The following is a 24,769-nucleotide window of genomic DNA, read 5'->3' on the forward strand; positions in this document are numbered from 1 at the left end:
ATGACTTTTTTAGGTACCACACCAAAAACACAATCCATGAGAGAAAAAGTCAGTAAGTCGGACTTCATTAAAATTAAAACGCTGCAAAAGACACATATCAGATAAACGACTTGTATCCAAAATATTTAGAGAACACTTAAAACTCAATAACAAGAAAACATCCAGTCAAAAAATGGGCAGAAGACATGAACAGACCCTTCTCCAAAGAAGACATACAAATGGCTAACAGACACATGAGAAAATGCTCTACATCACTAGCCATCAGGGAAATACAAATCAAAACCACAATGAGATACCACCTCACACTGGTAAGAATGGCCAAAATTAACAAAACAGGAAACAACAAATGTTGGCAAGGATGTGGAGAAAGGGGACCCCTCTTACACTGTTGGTAGGAATGCAAGCTGGTGCAGCCACTCTGGAAAACAGTATGGAGGGTCCTCAAGATGTTAAAAATGGGGGGGGCGGAGCAAGATGGCGGAGGAGTAGGAGACCTGGATTTCGTCTGGTCCCAGGAATTCAGCTGGATAGGGATCAAACCATTCTGAACACCTACAAACTCAACAGGAGATCGAAGAAAAGAAGAGCAACAACTCTCTGAACAGAAAAGCGACCACTTTCTGGAAGGTAGGACGTGCGGAGAAGTGAATCCGAGGCGATATTCGGGAGGCTAGACGGCGGGGGAGGGGCCTCCGTCGGCCGCTTCTGGCAAGTGATAGAGCCGCGGAGCACAGAATCGGAACTTTCAGAGTCTGCTCCGCTGAGGGACGTCACTCTGGTGGAGAAGTGGGGGGTGGAACCCTCGCGGGACAGTGTGGCCTCAGGACCCTCGGGGTCACAGAAAGACCGGGGGTGCCTGAGTGCGGCAGAGCTCCCAGGGATCGGAGCAGGGAAGCCGGCTGCAGAGACGGAGCCCAGGCGCGGGCTCTCAGCTCGGGGTTGTCATAGACCGTGATCCGCGGCACAGTCGGGCCACCGCTCCTCCAGCAGGGACCCAACAAGCGGCAGATCCGGGGAGACTCACCTTCTTCCCCCGGGAGGAGCGGCGCGGGAGCGCACCGCGGGGATCTGCTGGGTTTGGAGACTCCACCCGGGGTCCGGTGCCAGAGAGAGAAACGCTCGGTCACAGGCCAGGTGAGCGCGGAGTGTGGCCGGAGACCGGGGAGACGGGAGTGACTGACGGCTTTTCTCTGGGGGCGCACTGAGGAGCGGGACCCCGAGTTCTCGGCTCCGCCGGGGCGGAGACTGGGAGGCCGCCATTTTCACTCTCCGCCTCCAAAGCTGTACGGAAAGCTCGCAGGGAACAAAAGCTCCGGAGAGCAAACCCGAGCAGATGACTTAGCCCGGACCGGCAAGGGCGGGGCAATTCCGCCTCCGGCAGAGACATTTGGGAACCACGGCAACAGGCCCCTCCCCCAGGAGATCAGCGAGAACAGCCAGCCAAGACCAGGTTTACCGATCAATGAGAATGGCAGAACTCCAGCGCTAGGGGAATACTGCACATAGAATCCATGGCTTTTTCACCATGATTCTGTAGTCTTTCAAAGTTGATTTTTTTTTTAACTGTCTTTTTTTTTTTTTTTTTGAATTTTTCTTTTTCCCTTTTTCAACCAACATCTTATCAATCCCTTTTTTAAAAAAATTTTTTTATTTTTCATTTTTAGAGTCATATTCTATCCCTTCATAGCAGTTACCCATATTTTTGGCATATATATATAAGTTGTTCTCTATTTAAAATTTTGAGATAGTTTCTTCTAACAGATCAAAATATACCCTAAATCTCTAGTGTATGGTTTTTTTCTACTCCCCTGCCTGATCACATTCACTCCCTTTTTTTTTCGTTCTTTTTTTAATCCTCTTCTTTCTTTTTTCAAACAACTTCTTATCAATTCCTTTTATAAAATTTTTTATAATTTTCATCTTTACAGTCATATCCCATCCCTTCATCATATCAACCCTTATTTTTGTACATATATGTTTTTCTTTCTTCAAAATTTTGGGAGGCACTTTCTTCTAACAGACCAAAATACACCCAAAATCTAGTGTGTGGCACTGATCTATGTACCAGCCTGATCATATTTGATCATAATCTTTTTTTGTTTTGTTTTGTTCTGTTTTTGTTTGTTTTTACCTTTTCTTTTTTCTTTTTTTTTTCTTTTTCTTTTTTCTTTCTTTCCCTTTCTTTTCCCCCTGCTTCAGGTCTTTTCTGATTTGTTTAGAGTATATTTTCTGGGGACGTTGTTACCCTGTTAGCATTTTGTTCCCTCAGTAATCTATTCTTCTCTGGACAAAATGACAAGATGGAAAAAATCACCTCAACAAAAAGAGCAAGAGGTAGTACTGACTGCCAGGGACCTACTCAATACGGACATTAGTACGATGTCGGATTTGAGTTCAGAATCATCACTTTAAAGATACTAGCTGGGCTTGAAAAAAGCATGGAAGTTATTAGAGAAACCCTTTCTGGAGAAATAAAAGAACTAAAATCTAACCAAGTCGAAATCAGAAAGGCTATTAATGAGGTGCAGTCAAATATGGGGGCACTAACTGCTAGGATAAATGAGGCAGAAGAGAGAATCAGGGATATAGAAGACCAAAGGATGGAAAATAAAGAAGCTGAGAAAAAGAGAGATAAACAACTACTGGATCACGAGGGCAGAATTCGAGAGATAAGCAATACCATAAAACGAAACAACATTAGAATAATTGGGATCCCAGAAGAAGAAGAAAGAGAGAGAGGGGAAGAAGGTATACTGGAGCAAATTATAGCAGAGAACTTCCCTAATTTGGGGAAGGAAACAGGCATCAAAATCCAGGAGGCACAGAGAACCCCTCTCAAAATCAATAAAAATAGGTCAACACCCCGACATCTAATAGTAAAACTTACAAGTCTCAGAGACAAAGAGAAAATCCTGAAAGCAGCTCGGGAGAAGAGATATGTAACCTACAATGGTAGAAACATTAGATTGGCAACAGACCTATCCACAGAGACCTGGCAGGCCAGAAAGGACTGGCAGGATATATTCAGAGCACTAAATGAGAAAAATAGGCAGCCAAGGATACTATATCCAGCTAGGCTGTCATTGAAAATAGAAGGAGAGATAAAAAGCTTCCAGGACAAACAAAAACTAAAGGAATTTGCAAACACGAAACCAGCCCTACAAGAAATCTTGAAAGGGGTCCTCTAAGCAAAGACAGAGCCTAAAAGCAACATAGACCAGAAAGGAACACAGACAATATACAGTAACAGTCACCTTACAGGCAATACAATGGCATTAAATTCATATCTTTCAATAGTTACCCTGAATGTAAATGGGCTAAATGCCCCAATCAAAAGACACAGGCTATCAGATTGGATTAAAAAACAAGACCCATCGATTTGCTGTCTGCAAGAGACTCATTTTAGACCCAAAGACACCCCCAGATTGAAAGTGAGGGCGTGGAAAACCATTTACCATGCTAACGGACACCGAAAGAAAGCTGGGGTGGCAATCCTTATATCAGACAAATTAGATTTTAAACCAAAGACTGTAATAAGAGATGAGGAAGGACACTATATCCTACTTAAAGGGTCTATCCAACAAGAAGATCTAACAATTGTAAATATCTATGCCCCTAACATGGGAGCAGTCAATTATATAAGGTAATTAATAACAAAAGCAAAGAAACACATTGACAACAATACAACAATAGTGGGGGACTTTAACAGCCCCCTCACTGAAATGGACAGATCATCTAAGCAAAAGATCAACAAGGAAATAAAGACTTTAAATGACACACTGGACCAAATGGACTTCACAGACATATTCAGAACATTCCATCCCAAAGCAACGGAATACACATTCTTCTCTAGTGCCCTTGGAACATTCTCCAGAATAGATCACATCCTAGGTCACAAATCAGGTCTCAACCGGTACCAAAAGACTGGGATCATTCCCTGCCTATTTTCAGACCACAATGCTTTGAAACTAGAACTCAATCCCAAGAGGAAAGTCGGAAAGAACTCAAATACATGGAGGCTAAAGAGCATCCTACTGAAGAATGAATGGGTCAACCAGGAAATTAAAGAAGAATTAAAAAAATTCATGGAAACCAATGAAAATGAAAACACAACTGTTCAAAATCTTTGGGATGCAGCAAAGGCAGTCCTAAGAGGAAAGTATATGGCAATACAAGCCTTTCTCAAGAAACAAGAAAGGTTTCAAGTACACAACCTAACCCTACACCTAAAGGAGCTGGAGAAAGAACAGCAAATAAAGCCTCAACCCATCAGGAGAAGAGAAATCATAAAGATCAGAGCAGAAATCAATGAAATAGAAACCAAAAGAACAGTAGAACAGATCAACGAAACTAGGAGCTGGTTCTTTGAAAGAATTAACAAGATTGATAAACCCCTGGCCAGACTTATCAAAAAGAAAAGAGAAATGACCCAAATCAACAAAATCATGAATGAAAGAGGAGAGATCACAACCAACACCAAAGAAATACAAACAATTATAAGAACATATTATGAGCAACTCTATGCCAGCAAATTAGAATGGATGCATTCCTAGAGATGTATCAACTACCAAAACTGAACCAGGAAGAAATAGAAAACCTGAACAGACCTATAACCAGTAAGGAAATTGAAGCAGTCATCAAAAATCTCCCAAAAAACATGAGCCTAGGGCCAGATGGCTTCCCAGGGGAATTCTACCAAACATTTCAAGAAGAATTAATACCTATTCTTCTGAAACTGTTCCAAAAAATAGAAATGGAAGGAAAACTTCCAAACTCGTTTTATGAGGCCTCCATTACCTTGATCCCAAAACCAGACAAAGACCCCATCAAAAAGGAGAATTACAGACCAATATCCCTGATGAACATGGATGCAAAAATTCTCACCAAAATACTAGCCAATAGGATCCAACAGTACATTAAAAGGATTATTCACCACGACCAAGTGGGATTTATCCCTGGGCTGCAAGGTTGGTTCAACATCCGCAAATCAATCAACATGATACAATACATTAACAAAAGAAAGAACAAGAATCATATGATCCCCTCAATGGCTGCAGAAAAAGTATTTGACAAAGTACAGCATCCTTTCTTGATCAAAACTCTTCAGAGTATAGGAATAGAGGGTACATACCTCAATATCATAAAAGCCATCTATGAAAAACCTACAGCGAATATCATTCTCAATGGGGAAAAACTGAGAGCTTTCCCCCTAAGGTCAGGAACACGGCCGGGGTGCCCACTATCATCACTGCTATTCAACATAGTATTAGAAGTCCTAGCCACAGCAATCAGACAATAAAAAGAAACAAAAGGCATCCAAATCGGCAAAAAAGAAGTCAAACTCTCACTCTTTGCAGATGATATGATACTTTATGCGGAAAACCCAAAAGACTCCACCCCAAAACTGCTAGAACTCATACAGGAATTCAGTAAAGTGGCAGGATATAAAATCAATGCACAGAAATCAGTGGCATTCCTATACACCAACAACAAGACAGAAGAAAGAGAAATTAAGGAGTCGATCCCATTTACAATTCACCCAAAACCATAAGATACCTAGGAGTAAATCTAACCAAAGAGGCAAAGGATCTGTACTCAGAAAACTATAAAATACTCATGAAAGAAATGGAGGAAGACACAAAGAAATGGAAAAACGTTCCATGCTCATGGATTGGAAGAACAAATATTGTGAAGATGTCAATGCTACCTAGAGCAATCTATACATTCGATGCAATCCCCATCAAAATACCATCCACCTTTTTCAAAGAAATGGAACAAATAATCCTAAAATTTGTATGGAACCAGAAAAGACCCCAAATAGCCAGAGGAATGTTGAAAAAGAAAAGCAAGCTGGCGGCATCACAATTCCGGACTTCCAGCTCTATTACAAAGCTGTCATCATCAAGACAGTATGGTACTGGCACAAAAACAGACACATAGATCAATGGAACAGAATAGAGAGCCCAGAAATGGACCCTCAACTCTATGGTCAACTAATCTTCGACAAAGCAGGAAAGAATGTCCAATGGAAACAAGACAGTCTCTTCAACAAATGGTGTTGGGAAAACTGGACAGCCACATGCAGAAGAATGAAACTGGACCATTTCCTTACACCACACACAAAAATAGACTCCAAATGGTTGAAAGACCTAAATGTGAGACAGGAGTCCATCAAAATCCTAAAGGAGAACACAGGCAGCAACCTCTTCGACCTCAGCCACAGCAACTTCTTCCTAGAAACATCGCCAAAGGCAAGGGAAGCAATGGCAAAAATGAACTATTGGGACTTCATCAAGATAAAACGCTTTTGCAAAGCAAAGGAAACAGTCAACAAAACCAAAAGACAACCGACAGAATGGGAGAAGATATTTGCAAATGACATATCAGACAAAGGGCTAGTATCCAAAATCTATAAAGAACTTATCAAACTCAACACCCAAAGAACAAAGAATCCAATCAAGAAATGGGCAGAAGACATGAACAGACATTTTTCCAAAGAAGACATCCAAATGGCCAATAGACACATGAAAAAGTGCTCAACATCGCTTGGCATCAGGGAAATCCAAATCAAAACCTCAATGAGATACCACCTCACACCAGTCAGAATGGCTAAAATTAACAAGTCAGGAAATGACAGATGTTGGCAGGGATGCGGAGAAAGGGGAACCCTCCTACACTGTTGGTGGGAATGCAAGCTGGTGCAGCCACTCTGGAAAACAGTATGGAGGTTCCTCAAAAAGTTGAAAAAACAGCTACCATATGATCCAGCAATTGCACTACTGGGTATTTACCCCAAAGATACAAATGTAGGGATCCGAAGGGGTACGTGCACCCCGATGTTTATAGCAGCAATGTCCACAATAGCCAAACTGTGGAAAGAGCCAAGATGTCCATCAACAGATGAATGGATAAAGAAGGTGTGGTATATATATACAATGGAATATTATGCAGCCATCCAAAGGAATGAGATCTTGCCATTTGCAAGGACGTGGATGGAACTGGAGGGTGTTATGCTGAGCGAAATAAGTCAAACAGAGAAAGACATGTATCATATGACCTCACTGATATGAGGAATTCTTAATCTCAGGAAACAAACTGAGGGTTGCTGGAGTGGGGGGTGGGGTGGGAGGGATGGGGTGGCTGGGTGATAGACACTGGGGAGGGTATGTGCTATGGTGAGCGCTATGAATTGTCCAAGACTGTTGAATCTCAGATCTGTATCTCTGAAACAAATAATGCAATATATGTTAAGGAAAAAAAAAAAAAAAGAAGATAGCAGGAGGGGAAGAATGAAGGGGGGGAATCGGAGGGGGAGATGAACCATCAGAGATGATGGACTCTGAAAAACAAACTGGGGGTTCTAGAGGGGAGGGAGGTGGGAGGATGGGTTAGCCTGGTGATGGGTATTAAAGAGGGCATGTTCTGCATGGAGCACTGGGTGTTATGCACAAACCGTGAATCATGGAACACTACATCTAAAACTAATGATGTAATGTATGGGGATTAACATAACAATATTAAAAAAAAAGATGTTAAAAATAGAACTACCCTACTACCCAGCAATTACACTACTGGGTATTTACCCCAAAGATACAGATGTAGTGAAAAGAAGGGGCATCTGCCCCCCAGTGTTCATAGCAGCAATGTCCACAATAGCCAAACTATGGAAGGAGCTGAGATGTCCTTCAACAGACGAATGGATAAAGAAGATGTGGTCCATATATACAATGGAATATTACTCAGCCATCAGAAAGGATAAATACCCACCATTTGCATTGACATGGATGGAACTGGAGGGGATTATGCTAAGTGAAATAAGTCAAGCAGAGAAAGACAATTATCATATGGTTTCACTCATATGAGGAACATAAGGAATAGCACAGAGGACCACAGGGCAAGGGAGGGAAAACTGAAGGGGGAGAAATCAGAGAGGAAGATGAACCATGAGAGACTCTGGACTCCAGGAAACAATCTGAGGGTTTCAGAGGGGAGGGGGTGGGAGGATGTGGTAGCCAGGTGATGGGCATTAAGGAGGGCACCTGTTGTGATGGACACTAGGTGTTATATGCACCTAATGAGTCATTGAACACTACATCAAAATACTATACCGTGGCTAACTGAACATAATAAAAAAATTATAAATAAAAATAAATAAATTGGCTATTAAAAAAAAACCCAAAAAGACAATAAGAAAACAGAGAACCCAATTTAAAAATGAGCAGACACTGCACCAAAGAAGAAGTAGAGATAAAATAAGCTTATTTTATGAAAAATAAAATGAAATGCTTATTAAGGAAAAAATGCTTATTAAGGATTGCAAATTAACCATGAGATACCACTATTCACCCAGTAGAATGACTAAAACCTCAAACACTGACAACACCAAATGCTGGGGAAGATGCAGACCAGCAGGAACTCTCATTCATTGCTGGAAGGAGTGCAAGATGGTGCAGCCACTTTGGAAAACAGTCTTTAATTCATTATCTAGAAAATAACTTCACAAAAGCACAAAGACTTCACAAGCATCATCAGCTACAGATGACTGAGTGTACACGTCAGAGAGAGAGAGTAAACTTTTGCTCTGGCCCTCGGCCAAGGGGGGTCTCTGGGAACCCCAACTTCCCACTGGAGGGAGACGGTTCCTCAACCCACTGGGGAGGTGCCGACCAGGACCTGTAGGCACAGCTCTGTTGTGGGCGCTTGGTTACTGCGGAGAATGAGCACTCACCAGAACCCCTGGGCCTGGCGCCTGTCAGTTCTGCCTGGCCGTGTGTGAGGTGGAAAGAGAGAGACGACTGTGCCTGCTGCATGTGGGGACAATGGCAACAACAGCCTCTCCTGAGCACTTGCTCCATCAGACCCTGTGCTCAGCACTTTGAACACACCGATTCATTTAATACTCCTTAGGGCTCCATGAGACCACACAGTCACGGTTTCCATTTGTAGATGAAGACACAGAGGTTCAGAGTAGTTACGTGACTTGCCCAAGCCATGCTGGCAGAGGCTTGGAGCCCATGCACTGATGGGCTGTGGGGCCTGACCAGGCCTCTCACAGAAGTTCTGGACCTGGAGGACCTCACACGACTTACTCACTCGAGGCCGAACCAAGCCCCGTTCCCTGGGACACCTGTATGTCCCACAGTGCAGCCCGCAGGAGGAGGTGAGCCCTGTGGACATGCGCGGAGGCAAACCCACACACTGACTCCACACGGCCCTCAAAGGCTGCCGGCCTTCCTCAGCAAGGTCCGTACACGCATTTCTCTGAGTTCTCTCCTTCATGGTCAACCTCCCCCCACCACCAGTGAGGGAAGATTCAAGAGACCACAGGTGTTGGCAGTGGGGGAAAATCCCAAGGGCAGACAGCCCACCCCTCACTAACAAGACAGCTATCAGCCCCCCAAGACCCAGACCAGGTTGGGGGCTCACAGGCTAGTCCAGTGCCCAGTACTTGGTGGGCAGTCAGTATCTGCAAGTACATATAGTGCTTCTTAGGACCCCATTTCTCTTCCAGAATCTGGGTTTGGAACTCCAGGGGCTGAGCACCCTAGGCAAGGCCTGTGAGACAGGTGGAAACTCCCTGAGGCCAGGATGGGGTGGGGGAGCTCCTCCACACTGCCAAGCACCCAGCCCAAAGCCCCCTGCCACCCAAGAGCCCTGGACCATGCTGCGATATCAGGGTGCTGTTTTCAGCCCATGCAGAGAGAATGATGCTGAGAACTGGCTCCCACAGAGGGGACAGTCAGATGTCCCAGTCTTGCTGGGTGGTCTCCGAGGGGCTCACATCCCCTGCACTCACCTCCACAGAGCCTCCTTGATGTCCTTGTTCCTCAGGGTGTATATGAAGGGACTCAGCACCAGGGTGACAACAGTGTTAAGCACTGTGACGGCCTTGGTCAGGTCCAGCGAGCTCTCCCCTGAGGTCCTCACAAGCAGGAAGATGATGGAGCCATACCAGATGAGGACCACCGTGAGGTGGGAGGAACAGGTGGAAAAGGCTCTGTGCCGTCCCGCGGCGGAGCGAATCCTGAAGACGGTGACGATGATGTAGGCGTAGGAGGCCAGCGTGATGAAGCAGGAGCCCAGGATGACGAGGAAGGACGCCGAAGGACGCCAGCTCCACGGCCCGCGTGTCGCTGCAGGACAGCACGATCCAGGGCGCGATGTCCCAGAAGAAGTGGTTGATGACGCGGGAGCCGCAGGAGGAGAGGCGGGCGGGGAGGGTGGCCGGCACGGTGACGGCGGAGAAGGCGCACAGCCAGGAGCCCAGAGCGAGGCGGGCGGGGAGGCCGGGGTCCCGATGCGGCTGTAGCGCCGCGGCAGGCAGATGGCCGGGCGGCGGTCGTAGGGCACGGCGGCCAGCAGGAAGCACTCGGCGCAGCCCCGCGAGACGACGAAGGACACCTGCGCGCGCAGCTGGTGGAGATGGCCCGCTGCGCGGGGCGAACGTGGCCAGGGTCTTGGGCACACAGGCCGCGGTGAACCAGATCTCCAGGAAGGAGAGGTTGCAGAGGAAGAAGTACATGGGCGTCTGCAGGGGCCGGTGCGCCCCGACCAGGGAGATGGTGGCCAGGTTGCCGACCACCGTGAGCACGTGTATGACCAGGAAGAGGAGGAAGAGCCCCACGTGCAGGCCCTGCGGCCCGGGCAGCCCAGCAGGATGAACAGCCCCTGCGTGGAGAGGTTCTGGCTGCCGCCCCAGGCCGTGAGGCTCTGTTGGGACACAGACCACTGCAGGCCAGTGAGAGGGACCTCCCACCCCAAGTGCCCACTGGAGGCCCAGGAACAGAGGGGGCGGCCCTGGCCCCCCTCTTTGGGTTCTACTCACCTTGTCTCTATCCCAGGACTCCAGCCAGGCCTAGAGTCCCTGTGGGAGCCAGCGAGTAGACCATGGACATTGCCCTCTTCGGGAAGTCGCTCAGAAGGAGACTGGACCCAGGTTATCAGTTGCTTGCCACCTGGGGAGGGGGGAACATCTCCTCATTCTAGACTCTTTGCCATGGGGGGGCACTTCCTCATTCTAGACTCCTTGTCTCCTGGGGGATGCTTACTCTGGACTCTTTGCCATGGGGGGGCACTTCCTCATTCTAGATTCCTTGTCACCTGAGGGGGGGGGGGGTCCTTATTCGAGACTCCTAGTCACCTGAGGGTGGTCCTTACTCTAGACTCAAGAAGACTGGGAAAGAATTGTCAAGTTTTCACAAATGAAATTATGTATGGCCCAATTTTTAGCATTTTCATCCAGCAAACCACATTGATTCCTAGTGAAACATTCTTACCTATGTGCCTAGTAAATCCCGCCCCCCCCCGCCACACCCCCAACACAGCTCAGAGGAAGCCCATAGGGGGCCCTGCTCTCCTTGCCCGGGGCTGTCCCCTGGATTATTTGTTAGCTGGAAACTGGGCAGCCAGGGGGGCCTTGAAGTGTGAAATTGCAAACAGTTTTATCACCAGCGCCCCCTCCTGTCTGGAAGCTGGGGGTCGCACTGTTGGGCGGACCTGCTGGAGGGGAGGGGGTGCCCGAGGGTGGCTGTCTGCGGGGGAGGGGGAGGGGCTGTGGCACCAGTGAGGAGGGGGTTTAATTCGAGCTGAGCTCGGTTCCTTAGTGCCCAGCCCCTCCCCAGGCTGGACCCTGCCTGCTGGCTGCCCTGGGCCAACAGGCACCCGCTGTGTGTCCACGGGGGTGGGTGGACGGAGGCTGGCAGGGACCTCATGCGTGTGGAGCCCAGAGCCGGCAGCGAGGCAGGAGGGGCCCGACTGGTCAACGCTTCTCCCAGACAGTGTCCAGATGCTGGACCTGCTCCAGGAGGATTGCCCTCAGGAGCCACGGCAGCCATGTGCACTTTTCTGCCTGCGCCCGTCCTCCCGCCTGCCACGTACGGTGCACACATCACACACAGAGTCACACACACAGCATACATACGTGGGCACTGGGCTCACACGTGTGTGCACACTCACCACCTGAACCAGCCCCTGGAACACTCACCCTGGTTCCTGATGGGCTGGGCGTCCCTTGGCTGCGTCCCCTCCCCAGACCCACAGTGCGCAAAGCTATCCTTAACAGTGCCCGTCAGTAACAAAATAAGCCGCACTGTAGCCACACCGGCTCTGGCCGTGAGCCCCTGCCTCTGTGGCCATGTGCCATGCGGTGAGCGCTCAGGCAAAAGCAAAGCCCCAGCAGTGCCGACACACCAGTCCCCTGCCTGTCCCCAGGTTCCAGGAGTGGGACCAGTGTGGGCCATGTCCTAGAAGAAGCAGTCCTTTCAGCAGGGCCCCCATGACTCCATTTCCTGGGACCAGAGTGCTTTTCAGCTGGCACCTCCAGAATTCAGCTGGACACAGACCACTGCCCAGGCTGCACCAGGACCTGAGGCCACTGCACTGCTCATGAGCACTGGCCCCTGTAAGCCTAGTGCCCTGCCTGGGGTGTTGGTCCTGACCCGGGGAACTGGAGCTGTTCTTCTTAGCCTTGACTCCAGGACGAGCCTCATTTAGAAAACCATTTTCACTGTTGAAGATGACTGTTACAAAGACTAAATAGAGGCCTCAGCAAGTCCTGCCCTACCCAGGTTTGTCACAGTTCTCCAGTCCCGAATTCCCCATTCTTGCCGTGTACCTGGAGCTGAGGATGGCTGGCCTGCTTCCCCCATGTGTGGAGGAGCATCAGACCCTCACGGCTGTGCAGGGTGAGGGCCACCCAGATCCCATGGAATCCCACATCTCTTGCCAGGGGTCCCATCATGAGTCCATCTTGGGGGCCCCCCAGGGGATCTGACTCCTCATGAGGGACAGCAGGGTTGGAGGAATCAACCTGTCTCGGGAGAATCCACTTGCCCAGGGCAGCTTACGGGGACATAGCATGGCTAGGGTCACTCACCCAAGGGGTCTGAGCAGGTTCCAGGATGCCCCCCTGAAGCAGTCCAGAGACCAGGAGGGTGAGCATGGGATGACCCCAAGGACCCTCCAGGCAGGCCTGTGTCCCTGGGTGGGGGCACTGCCTGTGGCCATCTGACCCTCTGACTTGCCAATGAGGGTCTCTTTTGGACTGAGCCACTTGCTTTCCACTGCCTAACTCCTGGAGACATAGCGAGAACAGGGGTGAGGGCCATGAGCTGCTGGGGACCTGCTGAAACCCTCATGCAGCTCCAGCATGTCCATGGCACTGGCCAGGAGGCAGGTTTTGGCTGGCCCAGGAAGACAGCCTGGCCATCCATCAACACCAGACCTGAATGCAGTCCCCCAGCCCACTGTGGGACCCCAAGTGTGCAAGACTGCTCTGCCCAGGGGACCCTGACTCTGGTCATTCAGAGTGGTCAGCACTGGCGAGCCCAGCACAGACCCAGGGCACAGGCATGGAGGCTGCCCAGCCCCCCTGCCGTGGGAAGGAGGCACCTCTGCTGTTGTCCTGCTCCCCCGGCTGCCATCCTTGCCTCGAACTGTGGCCATGCAGTGCCCTCCACCTCCTTTCTTCGGGACAGTGAGCCCACCACGCCCTGCTGGCCGTCAGCTGACACGCAGCCACTGGCCCTCGGGCTCACAATCCAGCAGCAGATGCATCTGGTAGGCGCAGCGAGGAGGATCCACCACCTTGGAGAGCCCCCGCCCGCCTGCCCACGCACCACTGGGGAGAGCAGAGGGTGAGCCCTCTGCCCAGCGGGCAACCCTCCGACACTCAGGTTACTTCTGCCCTCACCCAGCCTTCCTCCGGCTCAGGCCTGCAAGGACCCTCTTGTTAACTATGCAACTGGCATGAGACTGGGGCTGCTGAGGGCCCCAAGGGTGGTCCTGGGCAGTGACCAGCCCCCTGAGCGGGTCCTCTTGCCCTTAGCCTATGCCTGGCACCTCTTTCTCATGCACAGCTCGAGTGCATCTTCCCCAGGGCCCAGCCCCACACCAGGCTTGTCTCCAGGGTGCCCACCCTGCAAGAGCACCTGGGGGCAGCGGTGGCCCCAAGCACCCCAGGGCAGGTTCTGGCTGCACACTGGGCATTCTTAGCAGGTGCTCTGTGCTTTCCCCGTCTGTAAACAGTGCCTTGGTTTCCCCCTCTGTAAACAGGGGGTTTTCCACAGGTTGATAGGCAAAGTGCAGGCTGCCCCACTCCCTGCCCCCGCCAAGCGTTCTGGAAATAGTTGCCTTGGCAAGAGCCAAGCTGGCGCTGTTTGCTGCCCCCGCCAGTGAGGACAGGAGGGAGCTGTGACAGCAAGATGGCTTTGAGCAAAAACCTAACCTCTGGACTCTGCTGGCACCAACCTCGGGGACCTTGAGGCCTGTGGGCGCATCCGGGGTTGTGGAATTGGGCTCATGGCCAGGGCCGGGCTGCGTGCGGGTGGTCACTCAGGGCCTGGCCTCAGTGGCAGGGACTCAGCCCCCCGGGCTGGCATCCTGGGAGGGGGAGGGAGTGTGCTCCCCACAAGCCTCAGCCTGTTTCCCTCGTCAGCATCGGCCCCGGGGACAAGGGGCACCTTGGCAGCCACACGGTGTGCTGACCCCTGCTGGCCTGCTCGGCATCTCGTGTTACCTGCCCCCGGGCTCCAGCACCACCTTGGGGCCACTGCCACACAGGTGTCTGCGCTGCCCTTAATCGGGAGCTCATTAAAAGTTGGTGGGGGGTCTCCCCTGAGGCAGGACTGTTGCCTCGTCAATTAACTCCCAAATCAGGAGCTGCCACTGGTCTGGGAAAACACGGAGCATCTGTTTGATTCCATAAACACTATTTTTCCAAATATAATAACACCCTGGGAATTTGGAAGATATAGAATAGAAGAAAGATTGTCAAAGCATAGATGAGTGTGGAGATTTGCTGTGTCTGCCACTCTTTGGGGTTACGTTACCCCCCTGGCACGGACAGGGGCACACTTGTGAGCTCCTGTTCCTTTGTCATTATTAAGGTAAGGTTGACATACCAAAAGCACATACTTAAAGTATACATCTTGATGAGTTTGAAGATATGTATACACCCGTGCAATGGTCACCGAACATCACCGTCACCTCTGAAGGCCTCCCTCCCACATGAGACCTGACCTCTGGCTCAGACCACACACTGGGCTCCCACAAGCTTGCGCAGGAACAGCAGGTCCTCTAGCCCCTCCTACAAACCTACGCTGACCCAAAGCTTTTTTCACATTTCTGGCAATTTCCTTACAATAGAGGAAGGGCAGTTCAAATCGATAACTCCCCACTGACAAGACCACTCAAGAGGTGACAAGGTCCAGGGGCTGTGCCCAGAAAGGCAGAACCAGACCACGAGCTGGGCACCCTCTCTCGGACTCCTTTCTCCATGAAGGGATAATGGTCTCCTCCAGCTTCCTCTGCCCAGAATCAAATGTGATGGCAGCAGTAGGATGCTGAGGGCTCGTGAGGAGAAGGGGTTTTATTCTGTGGCCTGCAATAATAGATATCAGTGCTCTTGCAGAATGAAAACATGAACATGGCATTAAAATGGGGCTTGGCCTGACTCTATTCCAACCGAGACACTGAGGTGACAGAAATCAGATACCAGACTGAGGCACCAGAATGAATGCATATTTCCAAATGGTGCAGAGAACCCAGTCTGCTAACCGGCCTCCCGCCCAACGGCGGGGTCAGTAAAGGGGAGAATTTGTGAAAACATTTTTTTAAGAGGGAGGGGTCGGCCTATAAGTGCTTCCTTCAAGTCAAGAGCTGCATGGGAGTCTTGGGTCCTGGAGTGGGGGCTTATGGAGGCCGTGCCTCCTCCTGAGGGTCCCTGAGTGGCCTCTAGGTCAGGAAAGGGAGGCTGGCTGCCCAGGGATCTGCCGGCCCCAGGTTCACCAGGGAGGGGAGGTGGCAGCCCCACCAGGCCAGATGCAGCCGTGGGAGCACCAGGACCATCTGGAGGACGGTGGCTCCCACTGCCCCCACCATCTTCCCCCACACCCCACCTGCCCCCTGACTGCAAGGGGCCGCAGCAGTTCCTGAGTTGAGCAGGAGGTTGGCATGCACTGTCTGAGTTTGCTGTGGTTGCTGGAACAAATTACCACAAACTTAGGGGGTGACTTAGATCAACACAAATTTATTATCTTACATGTGGTTTAGAAGCTTGATATAGGACCCTCTGAACTAAAGGCAAGGTGTGGGTAGGACTGGCTCCTTCTGGAGGCTCCAGGAAGAATCTGTTTTCTTGCCTATCCCAGTCTCTAGAGGCACCTGCCGTCTGTGGCCCATGGGCCCTTCCTCCATCTCCAAAGCCAGGCGTGCAGCACCTCCAGGACACTGCTCTGTGGTCACATCTCCTCTGACGGACCCGCCTGCTTCCCTTTCCCACCTCTGAGGACCCCATGATGACACTGGACCCACTTGGTTAGTCTAGATAGTCCCCCTGCTTTAGCAGCCACCGGCGATGTAAATCCCCCGTGCCATGGAACATAGCAATTTTACCAGTCCCGAGGACCATGACATGGATATATTCTGGGGAGGGGGTGTACTTTCCTGCAGACCACAGATGGGAAGTAGGTGGAAATCCCCCTGCACCATGCCCCGTGGGGAGGAGGGCCAGCCTGGTGGCTGTCTTCTCCTGAATTACCAATTCCTGAGACAGTCTGTGCCCTGTGGCTCAATTCTCTGAGAGTTGTCAGAAATGCCAACAACTTGGAAATAAGTTTCCTGCCCAAACACATTTTAAAGGTCCTGCACCCCGACTGCCTCCACCCACATACGCTGCACCAAGACCAGCACCTGGATCGCATGGTGGATGTTCGGGCTGCCGCCAGTTTGTCTGCCTGCAAACGGTGTACATGTCCCCTTGGGAAGCCACGTAAGTCATGGGATTTGGCAGTCAGAATAATGATACCACCTCTTGCCCTTTGAAAACTCTGCAACACAGTATTTCCTTCCAATTTTGGCATCTTGATAAAGTGGACTGGTGAAGACCACACACTTTTGTTCTCACTGTCAAATCCGCAATCCTTTCCAGAAGGACTAAGTACCGGGTGCGTGCGGAGCAGGTCCAGGATGTGCATCAGAAAGGCAAAGTCAGATGCAGCAGAACAGGGAGCGAGGCGATGGGCTATGTGTCTGTACTGTGAACACGGCAGCCGCCGATTAGAAGTACAGAGATCAGAAGCAAGTGCCAAATCCTTGAAATACCCAAGAGTAGACATACTGGGGAATAACGACTAATAAGGTGCCAGAAATACCACTGGCTTTTACTTTGGGACATATTCACTAGATATATACACTTTAGGCAAATGTAAATAGACTAATCCTTAAGATTCCCTGATGTAGGCAAAATAGGGGGAAAACAATATAATTGCTAAAACTCCATGTGCACCGAAATGATACCATAACTTGTGGCAATATCATTCCTAGGTTATCACTCGTGGGGTACGTTGATCACTAGAATAATTGGTATTAATCTTGTTTGGACAAATATAATTTAGATGAGTATATTTGTGTATGTATGTGTTTCAGCTTTAGTTTGTTATAAGGAAACTCTTTTTTCTTTTTTTCTTTTTTTTTTTTTTTTAGAGAAAGAATGTGTGTGAGCGGGGGGAAGAGCAGAGGGGAAGACAGAATCTCAAGCAGGCTCCATGCTGAGCACAGAGCCCGATGCAGGGCTGGATTTCACGACCTTGACATCATGACCTGAGCTGAAATCAAGTCGGACACTTAGCCCACTGAGCCACCCAGGCGCCCCTATAGGGAAATTCATTTTAAGTGAAGTGATGTATAGTGAGCTGATGCAGACCTGTCGGTGTTTGTGAGGTGGTCCATCCGTAACTGTGCCTGGGTCCAGCCCCTCCATGGTTGTGTAGATGTCTGTGTGTGTCTGACTATGTTTCCATATCTGTACTAGCGAGTCTCGGCATCAGACCTGTCAGTGTTGGTGAGTGACAGAGAGAACAGAGTGCCCACCTTAAAGAATCAGTTCTTGCCGGACCTGGCAGCCCCAATGCCCTGTCAGGAAAGGTCACAGCCGTGGTATGGGGCGACACTGTCCGCGGTGCTGGTGGCTCTGCTGACCAGTGCTGACCAGACACCTCAGAGCCCCACCTTCAGGACCCGCCCACAAGCCACTGAGGATTGGGCTCCTGTGACCTGGCTCACACCAGGGACCAGGACCATGGTTGCCCCAAACCTGGTTTCCTTCTCAGCTTCTGAGCCTGGTCCTGACAGAACCCCCTTCTGGCCCAGCCCACTGTCTCTGTAGACCTCCTGCCTGAGAACCTCATCCTGTGGCCTCCCACTGCCTGCACCAGGATGTCCCCCTGAGACGCTACGTGGTTGACAGAGCGACAGCTGGGAGACCTGGTGTCTTTCAGGCTGGATGGTCCTGGGCGTCCCTCCCCAGCACCCAGCAGAGAAGGACAGGAATACCCTCTTGCCAGCAGGAGGAGGTCCCCCTCTTTGTGAGCCCCCATATATTAAAGACAAAATCTGGGATTAGGCAGGGTTCTGAGGGATGGAGAAGATGGGGGAACCATATCACTGAGAAGCCTCAGCCTGGGAAAACCACAAGTTTTACAAAGAAGTAAAAAGCTAAAGACAAAAACTGATTACAATTTGTGACTAAAGGTGTGCTGGGAGTAATGAGAGTCCATTTCTTAAGGACATCCTCACAAGCACCATCTCTAAAACAGAACTCTGGGAAACACAGCGAACTCTATGATGTGTGACAGAGGGGTCCCAGCAGATGCCTGGGGAAGGAAAGCACCATTCAGCACTGGAAAATGACATGAGATAAATGCCTGCCTCAAACCAGACACAATAATAAACTTCAGATGCAATTTTTTTAGGAAAGATGGAAGACGTTGAAAATGAAAACACAATATACCAACTTATGGGATGTAGAAAGAGCAGTGTGCATACAGGGAAACATAAGTGTAAACACCTACATTTGTAAAAGAAGAAAAATCTCAAACCAATAAAATAAAAACACCTTTGGGAATTTAGAAAATAAGAGCAAACTAAACTCAAAGCCAGTGGAAAGGAGGAAGTAGGAAAATTTTGAGCAGAGACAAATGAAATACAGAATATAAAAATAGAACCTACAAAACCAAAAACTGATTCTTTGGGAAGATCAACAAAATTGATAAACCTCCCACTAGACTGGCTAAGAAAAAAGGAGAGATACACATTAGCCAGAAATGAAAGCAGGGACATCTCCACTGACCTCACAGAAATAAGGATTACCAGAGAATCAATGAATAAGGCAACAACAACAAATTAGATAACCTAATGGAAGGAACAAATTCCTGGACACACAGATAGCAAAACTGACTCAAGAAGAAACAAACAATTTGAAAAGACCTATATCAAGTAAAGAAATTGATCAGTACTCAAAAACCTCCAGCAGAGAAAAGCCCAAGACCAGATGGTTTCACTAATTAATTCTACCAAACAACTAAAGAAGAATCAACAGCTTTGCCTAATCTTCCAAGAAATAGAAGAGAGAAGAACCCTTGCTAATGTATTCTGTGAGGCCAGCACTACCTAATAAGAAGGCCAAACAAAGACACCACAAGAAAACTACATACCAATATCTACAAATATAGATGCAAAAATCCTCAACAAAAACACTAGAAAACCAAATCCATGGCATGTTAAAAGGGTTATACAACATGACCGGTGGGATTTATCCCCAGAATACAAGTGTGGTCCAACACGTGAAAATCAATAGAAGAGAATACATCACACTAACAGAATGAAGGAGAGAAATATAGGAAATGCAGGAAAACCAGTTGACAGAACTCAACATACTTTCATGATACAAATACTGACAAAACTAGATAAAGAAAAGAACTTCTTCAACATGATTAAGGATATTTATGAAAAATCCACAGTTGCCATCATTCTCGATAATGAAAGACTGAAAGCTCTCCTGCTGGGAACAGGAACAAGATGAGAATACCAGCTTTCAGGATGCTATTCAACATCACACTGGAAGCTCTAGCCAGAGCAATTAGGCAAGAAAAAAATAATAAAGGCATCCAAACAGAAAGTAAAATTATTTCTATTCCCAGATGACATGATCCTTTATATAGAAAATCCCAAAGAATCTATACCCAAAAAATAACTAGAATTAGTAAGTTCAGCAAAGTTCAACCGCAGAATCAGTTGTTTCTGAAATATGCAATGAACAATTCAAAGTGTAAATTAAGAAAACAATTCCATTTATAAAAGCACCAGAAGAGAATAAAATATATAGGAATAAATTACCCAAGGAGGGAAAAGACTTCTACACTAAGAACTACAAAACATTGTGGCAAAAAATTAATAAAGGCCTAAATACAGGTGCACCTGGGTGGCACAGTTGGTTAAGCATCGGCATTTTGGTTTCAGCTCAGGTTGTGATCTCAGGAACATGGGATCAAACCCCACATTGGGCTCCTCTGCTCAGCATGGAGTCCTCTTGGGTTTCTCTCAGTCTCTCCCTCTACCCCTCCCCCTGCACGTTCTCCCTCTCTAAAATAAATAAATAAATAAATAAATAAATAAATAAATAAATAAATAAATTTTTTTTTTTAGGATTTTATTTATTTGACAGAGAGAAACACAGCGAGAAAGGGAACACAAGCAGAGGGAGTGGGAGAGGGAGAAACAGGCTTCCCACGCAGCAGGAAGCCCAATGCGGGGCTCGACCCCAGGACCCTGGGATCATGACCTGAGCCGAAGGCAGATGCTTAACGACTGAGCCACCCAGGCACCCCAATAAATAAATCTTTTTTAAAAAAGACCTAAATACATGGAAAGACAACCAATATTCATGGATCAGATGAGTTAAGATTGTTTTGGCATTGCCACCCAAAGTGACCTACAGACTCAATGCAAACCCTATCAGAATAACAATGATGAAGTCCCAATTGTTCATTTTTGCTTTTGTTTCCCTTGCCTTTGGAGGGTGCTGCAATCAAAGAGATTGCTGCCTGTGTTCTCCTCTAGGATTTTGATGGATTCCTGTCTCACATTTAGGTCTTTCATCGATTTTGAGTTTATCTTCATGCATGGTGTAAGGAAATGGTCCAGTTTCATTCTTCTGCATGTGGCTGTCCAGTTTTCCCAACACCATTTGTTGAAGAGACTGTCTTGTTTCCACTGGATATTCTTTCCTGCTTTGTCAAAGATTAGTTGACCATAAAGTTGAGGGTCCATGTCTGGGTTCTCTATTCGGTTCCATTGATCTATGTGTCTGTTTTTGTGCCAGTACCATACTGTCTTGATGATTACAGCTTTGTAATACAGCTTGAAGTCCGGAATTGTGATGCCTCCAGCTTTGGTTTTCTTTTTCAACATTCCTTTAGCTATTTGGGGTCTTTTCTGGTTCCATATAAATTTTAGGATTATTTGTTCCAGCTCTGTGAGAGATGTTGATGGTATTTTGATAGGCATTGCATTGAATGCATAGATTGCTTTGGGTAGCATAGACATTTTAACAATATTTGTTCTTCCAATCCATAAGCATGGAATGTTTTTTCATTTCTTTGTGTCTACCTCAATTTCTTTCATGAGTGTTCTATAGTTTTCAGAGTACAGATAGTTTACCTCTTTGGTTAGGTTTATTCCTAAGTATCTTATGGTTTTTGGTGCAATTGTGAATGGGATCGATTCCTTAATTTCTCTTTCTTCTGTCTCATTATTGGTGTATAGAAATGTAACTGATTTCTGTGCATTGATTTTATATCCTGCCACTTTGATGAATTCCTTTATCAGTTCTAGCAATTTTTTCCTGGAGTATTCTGGGTTTTCTACATAGAGTATCATGTCATCTGTGAAGAGTGGAAGTTTGACTTCTTCTTAGATGACTTGGATGCCTCTTATTTCTTTTTGTTGTCTGATTGTTGAGGCTAGGACTTCCAGTACCATGTTGAAAACAGAGGTGAGAGTGGACATCCCTGTCATGCTCCTGACCTCAGAGGAAAAGTTCTCAGTTTTTCCCCATTTAGGATGATACTTGCTGTGAGTTTTTTGTATATGGTTTTTATGATATTGAGGTATGTTCCCTCTATCCCTACATGGAAGAGAGTTTTTATCAAGAAAGGATGCTGTATTTTGTCAAATGCTTTTCCTGCATCTATTGAGAGGATCATATGGTTCTTGTCCTTTTTTTTGTTAATGAGGTGTATCACATTGGTTGATTTGTGGATGTTGAACCACCGTTGCATCCCAGGAATAAATCCCATTTGGTCATGGTGAATAATCCTTTTAATGTACTGTTGGATCCGGGGCGCCTGGTTGGCTCAGTCATTAAGCATCTGCCTTCGGCTCAGGTCATGATCCCAGGGTCCTGGGATTGAGCCTCGCATTGGGCTCCCTGCTCAGTGGGAGAGTCTGCTTCTCCGTCCCCCACTCCCCCTGCTTGTGTTCCCTCTCTCACTGTGTCTCTCTCTGTCAAATAAATTAATAAAATCTTTTTAAAAAATGTACTGTTGGATCCAATTGGCTAGTATCTTGGTGAGAATGTTGGCATCCATGTTCATCAGGGATATTGGTCTGTCACAGTCCTTTTTAGCAGGTCTTTGCCTGGTTTTAGAACTTCATCCACGGCAAAGGAAGCAGCCAACAAAACTAAATGCCAACTTACAGAATGGAAGATGACGCTTTCAAATCTCTTATCAGATAAAGGGTTAGTATCCAAAATCTATAAAGAACTTATCACACTCAACACCCAAAAAAACAACAACAAAAAAAATCCAGTCAAGAAATGGGCAGAAGACATGAACAGACATTTCTCCAAAGAAGACATACAAATGGCCAAGAAACAAATGAAAAAATGCTCAACATCACTCAGCATCAGGGAAATACAAACTAAAGCCACAATGAGATACCACCTCACACCAGTCAGAATGGCTAAAATTAACAACACAAAACAAACACAAAATTAACAAAACAGGTGAGGATGCAGAGAAAGGGGAACACTCTTACACTGTTGGTGGGAATGAAGCTGGTGCAGCCACTCTGGAAAACAGTATGGAAGTTCCTTAAAAAGTAGAGCTACCCTACAACCCAGCAATTACACTACTAGGTATTTATCCAAAGGATACAAACATAATGACTCAAAGGGACACATTCACCCCAGTGTTTATAGCAGCATTATCAACAATAGCCAAACTATGGAAAGAGCTCAGATGTCCATAGACTGATGAATGGATAAAGAAGACATGGTGGGTGTGTGTGTATATGTATACAATGGAATATTGCTCAGCCACCAAAAAGAATGAAATCTTGCCATTTGCAATGACATGGATAGAACTAGAGGGTATTACACTAAGTGAAATGAGTCAGTCAGAGAAAGACAAATACCATATGATTTTACTCATATGTGGAATTTAAGAAACAAAACAGGTGAACATAGGGGAAGGGAAGGAAAAATAAAATAAGATGAAAATAAAGAAGGAGACAAACTATAAGAGACTCTTAACTCTAGGAAACAAACTGAGGGTTGCGGGAGGGGTGGGGGGTAGAGGGATGGGGTAACTGGGTGATGGACATTAAGGAGAGCACTTGATGTGATGAGCACTGGGTGTTATATACAACTGATGAATCACTAAATTTTACCCCTGAAATTAATAATACAATATACATGAACTAACTGAATTTAAATTTTTTAAAAGAATAACAATGACTTTTTTCCTTTTCTTGCAAAATTGAGAAAACTGATTCTCAAATCAATATGGATTAGCAATGGGCCCAGAATAATGAAAACAATCTTGAAAAAGAACAAAATTGTAGGACTCACACCTCTTGATTTCAAAACTTGCTACAAAGCTATAGTAATCAAAAGAGTGTGGTACTGGCAATAAGGATAGACATACAGATCAATGGAATAGATTCAGGCATCAAGAAATAAGCCCCTTTCTATGATCAACTACTTTTTGACAAAAGTACCAAGACCATTCCATAGGGAAAGAATAGTCTCTCCAACAAATAGGCTGTCACAACTGGACATCCATCTGCAGAAGAATGAGGTTGGAACTCTACCTCATACCATATACCAAAATTAACTCAAAATGGATCAACAATGAAACTATATTAGTTAAAACTATAAAACTCATTAAAGAAAATATAAGAGCAAATCTTTATAACCTTGGATTTGGGAAAGGATTCTTAGATATGACATCAAGAGCAACAAAAGGAAGAATAGATGAATTGGAGTTCATAAAAATTCAAAACTTTTGTGCATCAGAGAATAGTATTGAGAAATTGAAATGATAACTCACAAAATGGGATAAAGTATTTGCAAATCTTATGTTCAATAAGGGTCTAGTATCCAGAATATATTTAAAAAAAAAAAAAACTCTTACATCTCAACAACTAAAAGACAAACAGTCTAACTTAAAAATGGGCAAAGGACTTGAATAAACATTTCTCCAAAGAAGACACACAAATGGCCAACAAGAACATGAAAAGATGCTCAGTACCATTAGTCATAAGAGAAATGCAAATCAAAACCTTGAGATACCACTTCACACCCACTATAATGCCTTTAATTTTTTTAATGGAATAAATGTTGGTGAAAATGTACAGAAATTGAAATCCTTGTACACTGCTAGTGGGAATGTAAAATGGTGCAGCCTCTGTGAAAAACTGTGGCAATTCCTCAAAAAGTTAAACATAGAATTATTATATGACCCAGCAATTCCATTCACAGGTATATATCCAAGAGAATTGAAAACCAATATGCAAACAAATACTTACACATGAATGTTCATAGCAGTACTACTCACAGTAGCCAAAAAGTAGAAACAACCCTAATGTCCATCAACAGATGAATGGAGAGATAAAATGTGGTAAATACTTGCAATGGAATATTATCCAG

At 46.8% G+C, this 24,769-nt stretch overlaps 1 protein-coding gene and 1 pseudogene across 2 annotated transcripts in view; both read right to left on the reverse strand.

The window, feature by feature from the left end:
• SCART1 (scavenger receptor family member expressed on T cells 1) overlaps positions 1–24,769 on the reverse strand; it is a 94,697-nt gene that overhangs the window by 56,223 nt on the left and 13,705 nt on the right. For both annotated transcript variants that reach the window (XM_078076925.1, XM_078076924.1), the window contains exon 2: positions 10,826–10,955. The gene's annotated coding sequence lies outside the window, so the exon portion shown is untranslated. The remainder of the gene's footprint in view (positions 1–10,825; positions 10,956–24,769) is intronic.
• On the reverse strand, positions 9,778–12,940 carry LOC118546727 (olfactory receptor 287-like; annotated as a pseudogene).

The sequence above is a fragment of the Halichoerus grypus genome, chromosome 7, assembly GCF_964656455.1.
Source record: "Halichoerus grypus chromosome 7, mHalGry1.hap1.1, whole genome shotgun sequence".
Taxonomy (NCBI): Eukaryota; Metazoa; Chordata; class Mammalia; order Carnivora; family Phocidae; genus Halichoerus; species Halichoerus grypus.